The sequence below is a fragment of the Podarcis vaucheri genome, assembly GCF_965113315.1.
Source record: "Podarcis vaucheri genome assembly, chromosome: 3".
Taxonomy (NCBI): domain Eukaryota; kingdom Metazoa; phylum Chordata; class Lepidosauria; order Squamata; family Lacertidae; genus Podarcis; species Podarcis vaucheri.
The window spans coordinates 24,394,368-24,406,136 of record NC_138761.1 but is presented as its reverse complement, the minus strand read 5'-3'; the positions used below and the strand labels follow the sequence as shown (position 1 = coordinate 24,406,136).

The 11,769-nt window shown below is 41.3% G+C and overlaps 2 long non-coding RNA genes across 3 annotated transcripts in view; one reads left to right on the top strand and one right to left on the bottom strand.

The window, feature by feature from the left end:
- Positions 1-462: 462 nt before the first annotated feature.
- LOC309530031 lies at positions 463-2,919 on the bottom strand. The gene is made up of 3 exons (XR_014218595.1): positions 2,767-2,919; positions 1,667-1,777; positions 463-668 (listed from the first exon to the last, which is right to left on the bottom strand). It is a non-coding gene; the product is annotated as an uncharacterized lncRNA (long non-coding RNA).
- A 6,324-nt stretch (positions 2,920-9,243) lies between these two features.
- Positions 9,244-11,769, top strand: part of LOC309529687 — a 33,498-nt gene continuing 30,972 nt past the window's right edge. The window contains exons 1-3 of one of the 2 annotated variants that reach the window (XR_014218308.1): positions 9,244-9,432; positions 10,401-10,511; positions 11,483-11,690. This is a non-coding gene — a long non-coding RNA (uncharacterized lncRNA). Of the gene's footprint in view, positions 9,433-10,400; positions 10,512-11,482; positions 11,691-11,769 lie in introns of those variants that run through there. The other variant, XR_014218307.1, reaches the window with a different exon arrangement.

The following is an 11,769-nucleotide window of genomic DNA, read 5'->3' as shown; positions in this document are numbered from 1 at the left end:
GTGATTATATATATATGTCAGTTAATTCTTTTTGATTAACCAAGAAATCAACACATTGTGCATAACACTTGCCCACCATTCTCTTGAAACACAAGCTCCTCATGTTTCATGTGTTCCTAAATGTTTAGCTTTGCAGAATACAGTGACCAAAAATCTCACCTTTCATGCTGTTTGGGCTGCTTTTTTCCTTTTTAAATCATTTTGCTTAAGTTTCACCTTTTAACAATCCAATCAAATTACATAGAATGTTCAAAATTAAACAAATACATATCAAATAGTCCAAATATTCAGCCTAAATTATAAATATTTTGTTGGGACTTCCCATGCTTCAAGTTTGGCGGGCTCTGATCTGTTTGGGGTTCTATCAGATACTGCAGCCAAAATAATACCCACCCCCCATCTTGGACATCAGTGCATATAGTATATTTGAAAGAAAGGAAAAAACAAGAAAGGTTGACAAGCTGAGGGGGAACAGAATAAACATTTATTCTTTGCAGGAAGGCAGAATCTTGAGGTGGCTCTCAGCCTGTTTTAAAAGCTTGCATTGCAGAAATCAGTATCGTCACAGCACCTGAGTTCCTGAAGCATGTTGCTTCGCTGTAAAGAATTTTCACACCGCACTTTATCCTTCTTTGCACAATCGAGTATTTTATCTATAAACTTCTCGTCTGAGACAAGGTGTGAAGAGGAAGAAAGAGGAAAAGAGAAAAGAGTGAAGATATGTATCATCCTCACTCTCAGTCCTCACAATGATTAACTGGAATTCACTTAAAATATCCAAGGTGCTCTCCATTAAAAAGCCTGGTAATACTGATGGCTGAAAAATTAAGAAACAAAAGGGCTGAATCAACACACACACACACACACACACACACACACACACATATTTAGGAAAATGTGTTGTAAACTTTATAATGGGAAATCACGTTGGAGAAAGATGGGACTCCACAGTGCCATCCAGTGTCACAGTGTTATAACGCATATAAAACGCTTTTTCTTTACTAATGCAGCTGAGTCCAAGGTGTATTACTCTGGGGAAACAAAGCTATTCTGAATACAGGTACACATGTCTCTCTCCACCTTCTTCTACAGCCCCTAAATCTGCTCTAGAATGTAGAGAGAAACCCACAAACAAGTTTAGGAGGCACATATGGGAAGGAGGGGGGGATGCTTATTTTGTGAGCTGACCTTGGTACCCACATGCATACAGTGGGATATTGCAGTGAAACATAAGTATGCATGGAGGGTTTGAGACCAGAGAGCTGTGTTTTATAGAATTAGGTTGCACACCCTCTTCTCTGGTGATGTAAGTATCTTATTTGTCCTTCTTTTCATTATTTCAATGTGCTGGGGGGGGGTGACAATAAATTTTCTGCACCGGGTACCACCTGATTTTGCTATGCCACTGGGTGATGGGGGAAATAAGACCTTCTCTTCCTTTCTACACTCACACTCTCTTCAACTATGCAACAATCAGGAAAGAAATGTCTCAGCTTGCTGCATACAAGCTCAGGCTGCATGCTTGAAGCTATGCTTCTGACAAAGGCATTTCCATGAATTATTCCACTTTGTTGTATCACTAAGCTGAAAGAAATTGAAAATAAGCAGAAGGGGAATGTGGACCATGGAGACCAAACAAGGCACAACCTTTGCAGCTGTTTCTTACTTTTATAGGTGATGATGCCAACACAGATTCCTTCATCATCAACTTCACATGTTTTGTGTTTGCATGGCACTCCTGGTATCATAACGATGCATTTTATACAGAGGCGAGCAACTGCTCCAAAAGAGAAAACAAAAATGTTGTGAATAATGAAGGGTTGCTTTGATTGATGGATTATATTTCTATGCCGCTTTTCATTCAAAGGAACCCCAAAGTGTCTTAGAAACAATGAATAACAATAGCATCATAGAGCATCAGAAATACAGCAGAAATCATATAGAATAATTAACAAGATTTTTAAAAAGTAATAGCCAAATGGCCACGGAATTTCCCTAAGCAGCTGTAAAATGTGAAATGGAGAAACAGAGAAAGAGGCAGCCCCCAGACCACTTCTGAAGGACTTTCTGCTTGTAAAAGTAAAGCTGGTTGGATTTTTCATGGCTTGTTCTTTAAAGAACTGACCCCAAATGGGATTAAAAGGAGTTGGCACAGGATGGGAAAACACTGAGCCATCCACCCCTAGACTTGAGATGAACCCATAGTTTGCCCTGATCTTTTTTTAAATAAATAGTTTTTATTAAAGATTTCTTGTGCTACAGAAGGCTTGCCCACATCTTGAGTTTTATTTTCTGTTTGCAAAGTATCTCTACCCGGTAAAGGAGTCAGTTTCCCTGCTTGAATATTAGGGAGAGTTGCTTAAATACATAAAATGTTGAACAGATTCTAACAGGCTGCAGTAAAGAAAGAGATGTGAAGCAGGGCCACTCCATCATTGATTGTAGGGGGTTGGAGTAGATGACCCTTGGGTCCCTTCCAACTCTAAGATTCTCTGATTCTCTGATCAACTTCACAGCAACAACAGCTGCCCTTGGCCCACCCTCTCCCTCAATTGCCACCTAGCAACAGTCTTTCCATTAAGGTGCAACAGAGGGAGAGAACAGAAGAAGGGCCATTTCATTGGCTAAGTTCAGATTCTGTGGACAGAGCATAAATTTGGTTTGGTTCATACTTCAGTATGAAACTACCTAAGTTGCATTTTCCTTTTCTTAACCTGCCTCCCTTGGCTGACAGTGCTTTTCCCAACTCTTGCAAAAAGAACATACCTCCAGGTGTGAGGAACAGGAAAACACAGATTGCAAGAAGTACTTGACTTGGGATGGACATCTTGGTATCAAAAGGACACTGTATGTTCTCCTGCAGAGCCCCAAATCACAGAGGAATAGATGTGGACCTTTACTGGATTCCTCCAGGTTGGAGAAGCTTCTTCCTTTGATCCTTTTAATGACACCTTAGAGATCATGATGTTCTTGGAAAGGAAGTATAAACATAAATGGGTGGGTTGTAACATCATGAACTGGCCACTCATCACAGAACAAAAATCCCAATTTAAGTGAGAATTTGAAGTGTGGGTGGAACAGATTCTTTGATGTCAGGCCTTCAGTGGCCTCTGCAAGTCTCCACTGGTACACTTATAGCAGATTTTGATAGCCAAGATGTGTAAATAAGAAGCAGAGTCTTGACGTTCCTGAAAGACTAAATGCATTCCCCCACACCCAAAGAACAAGAAAGTGTTATAGGACTTCCTTTCAACATCCTTTGTTTTATTTCGTACAGTCACACCTCATGTTGCGTCCGCTTCAGGTTACGTGTTTTCGTGTTGCGTCCCGCAGCAACACAGAAGTACCGGAAAGGGTTACTTCTGGATTTTGCGACTGGTGCATGCGCAGAAGTACTAAATCATGCAGTGCACATGCGCAGACGCAGCGCTTTGGCTTGCATCAATTCCATGTTATGGACGGGCCTCCGGAATGGATTCCATCCGTAAAATGATGTTCCAGTGTATTGAAGAGACTTTATCCACTCCGTCAGTAAACCTACACCCACTTACCAAGGAGTAAGCGCCATTTAACTAAGTAGATGTCACTTCTGAGTAGACCCATGCAGGATCACCTTTTTTCGGGTTTCATTCAATGAACATGAAATGTGACATGTAGTGTTAATGGCAATGTCCAGATTATCTAGTAATACTTTATTTAGAATTTCAGCATTTGGTTTTGAGTGCAAAATTAAGAAGATGAGAAGAGCCTGCTAGATCAGGCCAATGACCAGTTCAGTCCAGCATTCTGTTCTCATAAGAGTCAGCCAGATGCCTCTGGGAAACTGGCTTGAAGGACCCAAGCGCAAGCGTCTTCTCCCCTCCGGTTATTTTCAGCAACTGGTAATCGGAAGCAGCTCTCAAAGCGTGATTGCCAGAGAAAGTGTTCCTGACAAATTGGTACACAAAGCTCCTGCCCATTAGAAATCCATTCTTGACACACAAGAAACCCATAAAGAGAGAATGCAATTGCACATTGTACTTAAGGTACACAGTATAGTTCCATCTGGCTGAACTCAGATAGCAATGTCCCAACTCCTGCCTGCCTCCATATAATTTCAGTACACTGTAGGAAGTGTACCAGAGCAAATGCATCCGCTGGCCAAGAAAGCACATACATAAAAGGCAAATGATGAAATGAAAAACTCACAAGGTCATAGGCTGATGACTGTTTTATTTCTGTTTCTGGCCAAAAACCTCCCCTTTCATGCTATAAGGCATCCCTTCAGTGACTTCAAAGACAAGAATTAACGAGCACTTTCTATTTTATAGCCCTTTTTATTCAGTCATCTGGTTGCAAGCAAAAATCCATATCCCTCCACAAGGAGCGAAGTTAGCTACTATGAATCCTCCCCTTTCCATCTCCCACAACATCGCGGGCATCAACAAGAAGTTCCTCCTCTCTGCATTCTTTGTTCTCTAATACGGACAGACCTCCTAGTTTTGGGGGAGGGAGGGTCTCCCATACTCTCTAATGATGTCTCTGCTGGCTGTTCCTTCCCTTCTGTTTTTCCTTCCATTATCTCGTAGCTTGGCAACTCCTGTCTAAGAAGCTCTGTGTCTGTGTCTCTCCCTGCTTCTGAAACTGCTGGAGACAAGGGGCACGAATCTTCCCACTCCTCCAGCTCCTCTTCAAAGAGGATCTCATCTGCCTGAGAATGCATTCCCCAATCCTGTGATTCAGACCATTCCCTGACACATGCTGATTGGGCTGTTCTAGGATACTATGGGTGGCATTGTGGTCTAAACCACTGAGCCTTGGGTTTGCCAATCAAAAGGTCGGCGGTTTGAATCCCTGCAATTGGGTGAGCTCCCGTTGCTCTGTCCCAGCTCTTGCCAACCTAGTAGTTCAAAAACACGCCAAAAAGTGCAAGTAGATTAATAAGTACCGCTCTGGCAGGAAGGTAAACAACGTTCCCGTCTGCTGTTCTGGTGTCGGTGTTCATTTGTGCCAGAAGCGGCTTAGTGATGCTGGCCACATGACCTGGAAAAACTGTCTGCGGAGAGGACAAACACCGGCTCCCTCGGCCTGTAAAGCGAGATGAGCGCCACAACCCCAGAGTCGTTCGCAACTGGACTTAACTGTCAGGGGTCTCTTTACCTTTACTGTACCTTAGGATACTGCAGCTGAAATAGCACGGATTAATTTGAACCCACTCAACCCCCCCCCCCACTATCTTGGACTATTACACCACTGCATATATCATGCTTGAAAGAAAAGAAAAAACCAAGAAAGGATGACAAGCTAAAGAGAAACAGTATATAATTTTTATTCTTTGCAGGAGGGTGAAGGCTGATGACTGTGTCAATTCTGTTTCCAAGAATTGCCATGTCCAAGCTTGCCATGTCAACATTTAAAGGGGAAATATATTAGTGCAGAGATGGATCGTCTTTTTCAACTCCAGAGAAATTCTGAAAGTGCAAGGGGTTCATGCCAGTGGCCACACACATTGACTAAGAAGAGGCAGGCAGCTTATACACACATGCCATAGGAGAGAAGCACTATGACAACTGACACATTTGTTAATTTTGGATTCTGTCTCATTTCTTGATTCCTAAATTCAGTTTTCCAGAATTCCACAACAATTCATTCTTTTAATGATATTTGGAAGTAATTGTGCTGGGCCCGGGGGTAACACGAGAACCTTGGGTTCAGGTCCAGTCCAGAATCTAAAGGTTCTGCTAGGAGTCAGTCCGACAGGGTCAAGGCAGGACACGAGGCAGGAAACCAGGCAAGGACAGATACAGAATCTGGCATACAGCAATGTTGCTCCCGCAACCTGGGGCGGGGTCTGACAGCCTTTTATCTTTGTTGGGGTAATGGCCGGTCCTGATCCCCCAGCGACTCACCTCCCTGTTTCGCTCGAAGGTGAGCACTCCTCCTGCAAGTACTCAGGTCTCTCCTTCTCTCAGACCCTAGTCTCGGGAGCTCGGGAGACGTCGTTGTGTTACTAGACCCAGGGGCTGCCTCAGCCTCCCCTGACCAAACCGGTAGTGGAGCAGCTGTAAGTGATGGCCCAGCTGAAGGCAACAAGGTAATCCCCGCATCTGGAGCCAGGGCAGGCTCAGGCCCCTGACTCGGCCCAGTTGGTGTTTGTTGCAAGGGAACCTGTGCAGACTGGGACTTTTCAGGATCAGTCCGCAGACTTGTTTCAGATGATGCCTGAGGCAAAGGATCCAGTGCAGACTGAGACTCCTCTGGTTCCGAGTTTGAGCCTGAGTCCCAAGCCATCACAGTAATACTGTCTCCAACCCTCGGGGCAAAGCATAACTATCATGGCTACTAGGCACGGATAGCCTTAACTTCCATTAATATGTCCAAACGTCACTGAAAGCCATCCAAATTATTTGCCAGTTCCAACAAGCTCTTCTTACATTCTTAATTTTGCACTCAAAACCAAAATTTGAAATTCTAAATAAAGTATTACTAGATATTCTGGACATTACCATGAACATTATACGACTCATCTCTTGTTCCTTGAATGAAACCTGAAAAAGGTATCCTGTACGGGTCTACTCAGAAGTGAACTCTACTGAGTCCAGTGGAGCTTACTCCTTTGTAAGTGGGTGTAGGTTTACTGACTGAGTGGACGAAGTCTCTTCAATACAAAATAAAACAAAAGACGTTGAAAGGAAATCCTATAACACTTTCTTCTTCTTTGGGAGTGGGGAAATGCATTTAGTCTTTCAGGAACGTCAGGACTCTGCTGCTTATTTACACATCTTGGCTATCAAAATCTGCTGTAAGATTGTCACTCCCATCTTTTCTATATTAGTGAGGCTAAAGAAGTTATTTTTGAATGGGCATGCATAAGGTTGTGAGGTAAGTATGGCTTTGCGGTGTTTATATTGTCATTTCTACAGATTTATTATATCAAATTAGAAACATTAAAACCATTGTCCATTTATTGTTGGGCAAGCATTGATGACATTTCTGATTTTGCCCTGCATTTATTTGGTCCTAATGTTGGCTATTTGCAGACTAGTTGCGCTGCAGAGAGCATGCTGGGGAGACCACACATTACAAGGAACACAAAATAACTTTAGCTAGGTTTTAATAACAAAAACAAAAACTCCTTTTACACTTAATATATCAGTAAACATGACCCATCCACCAACCCAACCACCAGAGTACTGAGACTATATTATGAAGCCTCATGTCTTTGTTGGATCAAAGAGTGGATTGTTTTAAAGAACACAGATTTGCTGGGTTTAGAAGGCTTTAACATCAGATTTGGATGGCAAGCATATCTGTGGCACAACAAGGAAAAGGTGCATAAAGGATTCTCTAACCACATCATTAGAGGACCACTGCTCAAGGTATGGGAAAAAAATAAAAAATTGCTTGAAAGAAACACCCCCTGGTGGTTATCACTAATTGATATTTTAACAATTAAAAAAAAATAAATATAGAAGGTGAAAGATGGACCTATGAAGATCTTCTGAAAAAGGATGGAAAATTAGAACATATGAAGAGTTAAGAAATAAATTAACAGGCTGGCTGCAATTTCATCAAATTAATGCTCTGTGGATTGAAGATAAAAAGATAGGGATGAATGAAAAAAAATTCAGATATCAGGTAGAAATATTAGAAGGTAAATCCAAACTTTTATCCAAAATGTATATCCAGCTGCTAGAATGGGATACCAAAGATGAAGAGATAAAAGAAGTTATGGTAAAATGGGTGATAGACTTTGGATATAATTTAGAATATGACAGTTGGGCGCGGCTTTGGAATAAAGGAATGAAATTCACAGCTTGTGTTGCACTTAGAGAAAATATGGAAAAAATGATGTACCGATGGTACATCACACCTGTAAAATTGGAAAAAAATGTGTAAGACTGGAGATAAAGCATGTTGGAAATGCAAAACCAAGGAAGGCAATTTCTACCATATGTGGTGGACTTGTGAAGAAATCAAAAAGTTTTGGGGACTTATTTATAATGAATTAAAAAAAATATTTAAATACACCTTTGTCAAAAAACCCGAAGCCTTCCTTTTGGGGATAATTGGAGACGAAATTAAGAAAGAAGATCAGATATTATTTCAATATGCAACAGTAGCCACCAGAATATTGATAGCACAAAATTGGAAGACACCAAATATCCCAACTGTTAAAGATTGGCAAACTAAATTATTTGAATACGTAGAATTGGCAAAAATGACACAAAAAATCAGAAACCAAAAAGGTACAAAGTTTATTAATGATTGGAATAAATTTATAACATATATTGAAGCAGATGTAAGAAACTTAAAAATCACAGTAGGTTCAATATAAATCCTGCGACGTGCAGATGCTATAAAACGAAACTGCAGAAAGAAAACCTTATGTTACATAATCCAAAACCGAGTTGGAGGGAAGTCTATTATTCTTAGGTTGTTAATTATTGTTTGTCTTGTTTCTTGTCGTGTTTTTGTTTTGTCTTTGTTTTTGTTTGGTTAATAGAAACTAATAAAAAGAATTCAAAAAAAGAAAAGAAAAGACATACACATCTTGTGGAACAATAATGAACCTTCAAATTTAAAGAGACCATTCAACACCTAAAAGTTGAATTAAACATTAAAACCATTGTCCATTTATTGTTGGGCAAGCATTGTGTTGGGATATTTCCGTTCCACCTTAAAAGGGAGCAGGCTTTGTGAGTAACAGAGTCTGCACATGTCCTGTTCACAGGATGTTTATGTTCTGCTGTTTCCTTTCGATTTCAGTCGGTCAGAGACTCAGAACAGAACGGTCATGTTTTCCTTTGTTCTGTTCAACGCTAAATAAAGTCTGCAAATATGCTCTTCTGCGGTGCAAGCTTTCTGGCTGTGTTTACTGCTGATAAACAGTGTGCACAAGCCCCGGAATGCAGCCAATCCATTTCTGAGGCTTCGTGTCGCTAACTGCTGGATCTGCCTGTCTACGGGAGATCGATGGATGTCTGGCAGCCGGCTTGGGGCCATGATGGACAATATCTCCCTGGCAGTTTCCCAACACATTGATGATATTTTTGATTCTGCCCTGCATTTATTTGGTCCTAAAAGTGGCAGGTGTGCCAGTGGAGACTTGCAGAGGCCATTGAAGCCCTGACATCAAAGAATCTGTTCCACCCACACTTCAAGGTCTCACTTAAATTGGGATTTTTGTTCCATGATGAGTGGCCAGTTCATGATGTTATGGCCCACTCATTTATCTTTATAGTTCCTTTCCGAGGACACCATGATTTCTCGGCTGTTGTTAAAAGGATCAAAGGAAGAAGCTTCTCCACCCTGGTGGAATCTAGTGAAGGTCCACATCTATTCCTCTGTGATTTGGGGCTCTGCTGGAGAACACACCTTTTGATACCAAGATGTCCATCCCAAGTCAAGTACTTCTTGCAATCTGTGTTTTCCTGTTCCTCACACCTGGAGGTATGTTCTTTTTGAGAGCTGGGAAAAGCACTGTCAGCCAAGGGAGGCAGGTTAAATGCAGGTTGGCAGTCAGAAGTATGGACCAAACCAAATTTATGCTCTGTCCACAGAATCTGAACTCAGTCAGTTAAATGGCCTTTCTTCTGTTCTCTCCCTCTGTTGCACCTTAATGGAAAGACTGTTGCTAGGGGGCAATTGAGGGAGAGGGTGAGCCAAGGGCAGCTGTTGTTGCAGTGAAGCTGATCAGAGAATCAGAGAATCTTAGAGTTGGAAGGGACCCAAGGGTCATCTAGTCCAACCCCCTGCAATCAATGATGGAGTGGCCCTGCTTCACATCTCTTTCTTTACTGCAGCCTGTTCAACATTTTATGTATTTAAGCAACTCTCCCTAATATTCAAGCAGGGAAACTCACTCCTTTACCGGGTAGAGATACTTTGCAAACAGAAAATAAAACTCACGATATGGGCAAGCCTTCTGTAGCACAAGAAATCTTTAATAAAAACTATTCTTTAAAAAAAAAAACAAGATCAGGGCAAACTATAGGTTCATCTCAGAGCTAGGGGTGGATGGCTCAGTGTTTTCCCATCCTGTGCCAACTCCTTTTAATCCCATTTGGGGTCAATTCTTTAAAGAACAAGCCATGAAAAATCCACCCAGCTTTACAAGCATGCTCTCATATCGTAACACAGAAGTGGTCTGGGGGCTTTCTCTTTCTCCATGTCTCCATTTAATATTTTACAGCTGCTTAGGGAAATTACGTGGCCATTTGGCTATTAGTTTTTAAAAATCTTGTTAATTATTCTATATGATTTCTGCTGTATTTCTGATGCTCTATTACCCTAATGTCATTCATTGTTTCTAAGACACTTTGGGGTTCCTTTCAATGAAAAGCGGCATAGAAATATAATCCATCAATCAAAGCAACCCTCCATTATTCACAACATTTTGGTTTTGTCTTTTCAAGCAGATGCTCGCCTCTGTACAAAATGCCTAATTCTGATACCAGGAGTACCATGCAACCATGAAACATGTGAAGTTGATGATAGAGGAACCTGTGTTGGCATCACCACCCGCGAAGGTAAGAAACAGCTTCAAAGGTTGTGCCTTGTTTGGGCTCCATGGTCCACATTCCCCTTCTGCTTATTTTCCATTTCTTTCAGCTTAGTGATACAGCAATGGGGAATAATTCATGGAAATGCCTTTGTCAGAAGCATAGCTTCAAGCATGCAGTCTGAGCTTGTATGCAACAAGCTCAGACATTTCTTTCCTGACTGTTGCATAGTTGAAGAGAGTGTGAGTGTAGAAAGGAAGAGAAGGTCTTATTTCCCCCATCACCCAGTGGCGTATCAAGGTCAGGTGGTACCCCGTGCAGAAAATTTATTGTCACCCTCCCCAGCACATTGAAATAATGAAAAGAAGGACAAATAAGATACCTACATCACCAGAAAAGAGGGTGTATGACCCAATTCTATAAAACACAGCTCTCTGGTCTCAAACCCTCCATGCATACTTATGTCTCACTGCAATATCCCACAGTACGCATGTGGGTACCACACAATACTCCACTCCACCCCTTCCCATATATGCTTCCTAAACTTGTTTGTGTGTTTCTCTCTACATTCTAGAGCAGATTTAGGGGCCGTTGAAGAAGTTGGGGAGAGACATGTGTACCTGTATTCAGAATAGCTTTGTTTCCCCAGAGTAATAAACGTTGGACTCAGCTGCATTAGTAAAGAAAAAGCATTTTATATGCATTATAACACTGTGGCACTGGATGGCACTGTGGAGTCCCATCTTTCTCCAACGTGATTTCCCATTATAAAGTTTACAACACGTTTTCCTAAAATGTTTATATATATATATGTCTAGATTCAGCCCTTGTGTTTCTTTATTCTTTCAGCCATCAGTATTACCAGGTTTTTTAATGGAGAGCACTTTGGATATTTTATGTGAATTCCAGTTAATCACTGTGGTAACTGAGGATGAGAATGATACATATCTTCACTCTTTTCTCTTTTCCTCTTTCTTTCTCTTCACACGTTGTCTCAGATGGGGAGTTTAGAGATAAAATACTCGATTGTGCATTGAAGCATTTGGTGAACTGTGATATGCCTTCTCCTAATCAAGATGGTATCAGTCTGGAAGTCAAATGCTGCGATGATTCTGATTTCTGCAATGCAAACTTTTAAAACAGGCTGAGAGTCACCTCAAGATTCTGCCTTCCTAAAATAATAAACATTTATTCTGTTTCCCCTCAGCTTGTCAACCCTTCTTGTGTTTTCCTTTCTTTCAAATATGCTATATGCTGTGGTGTAATGGTCCAAGACAGAGGGGGG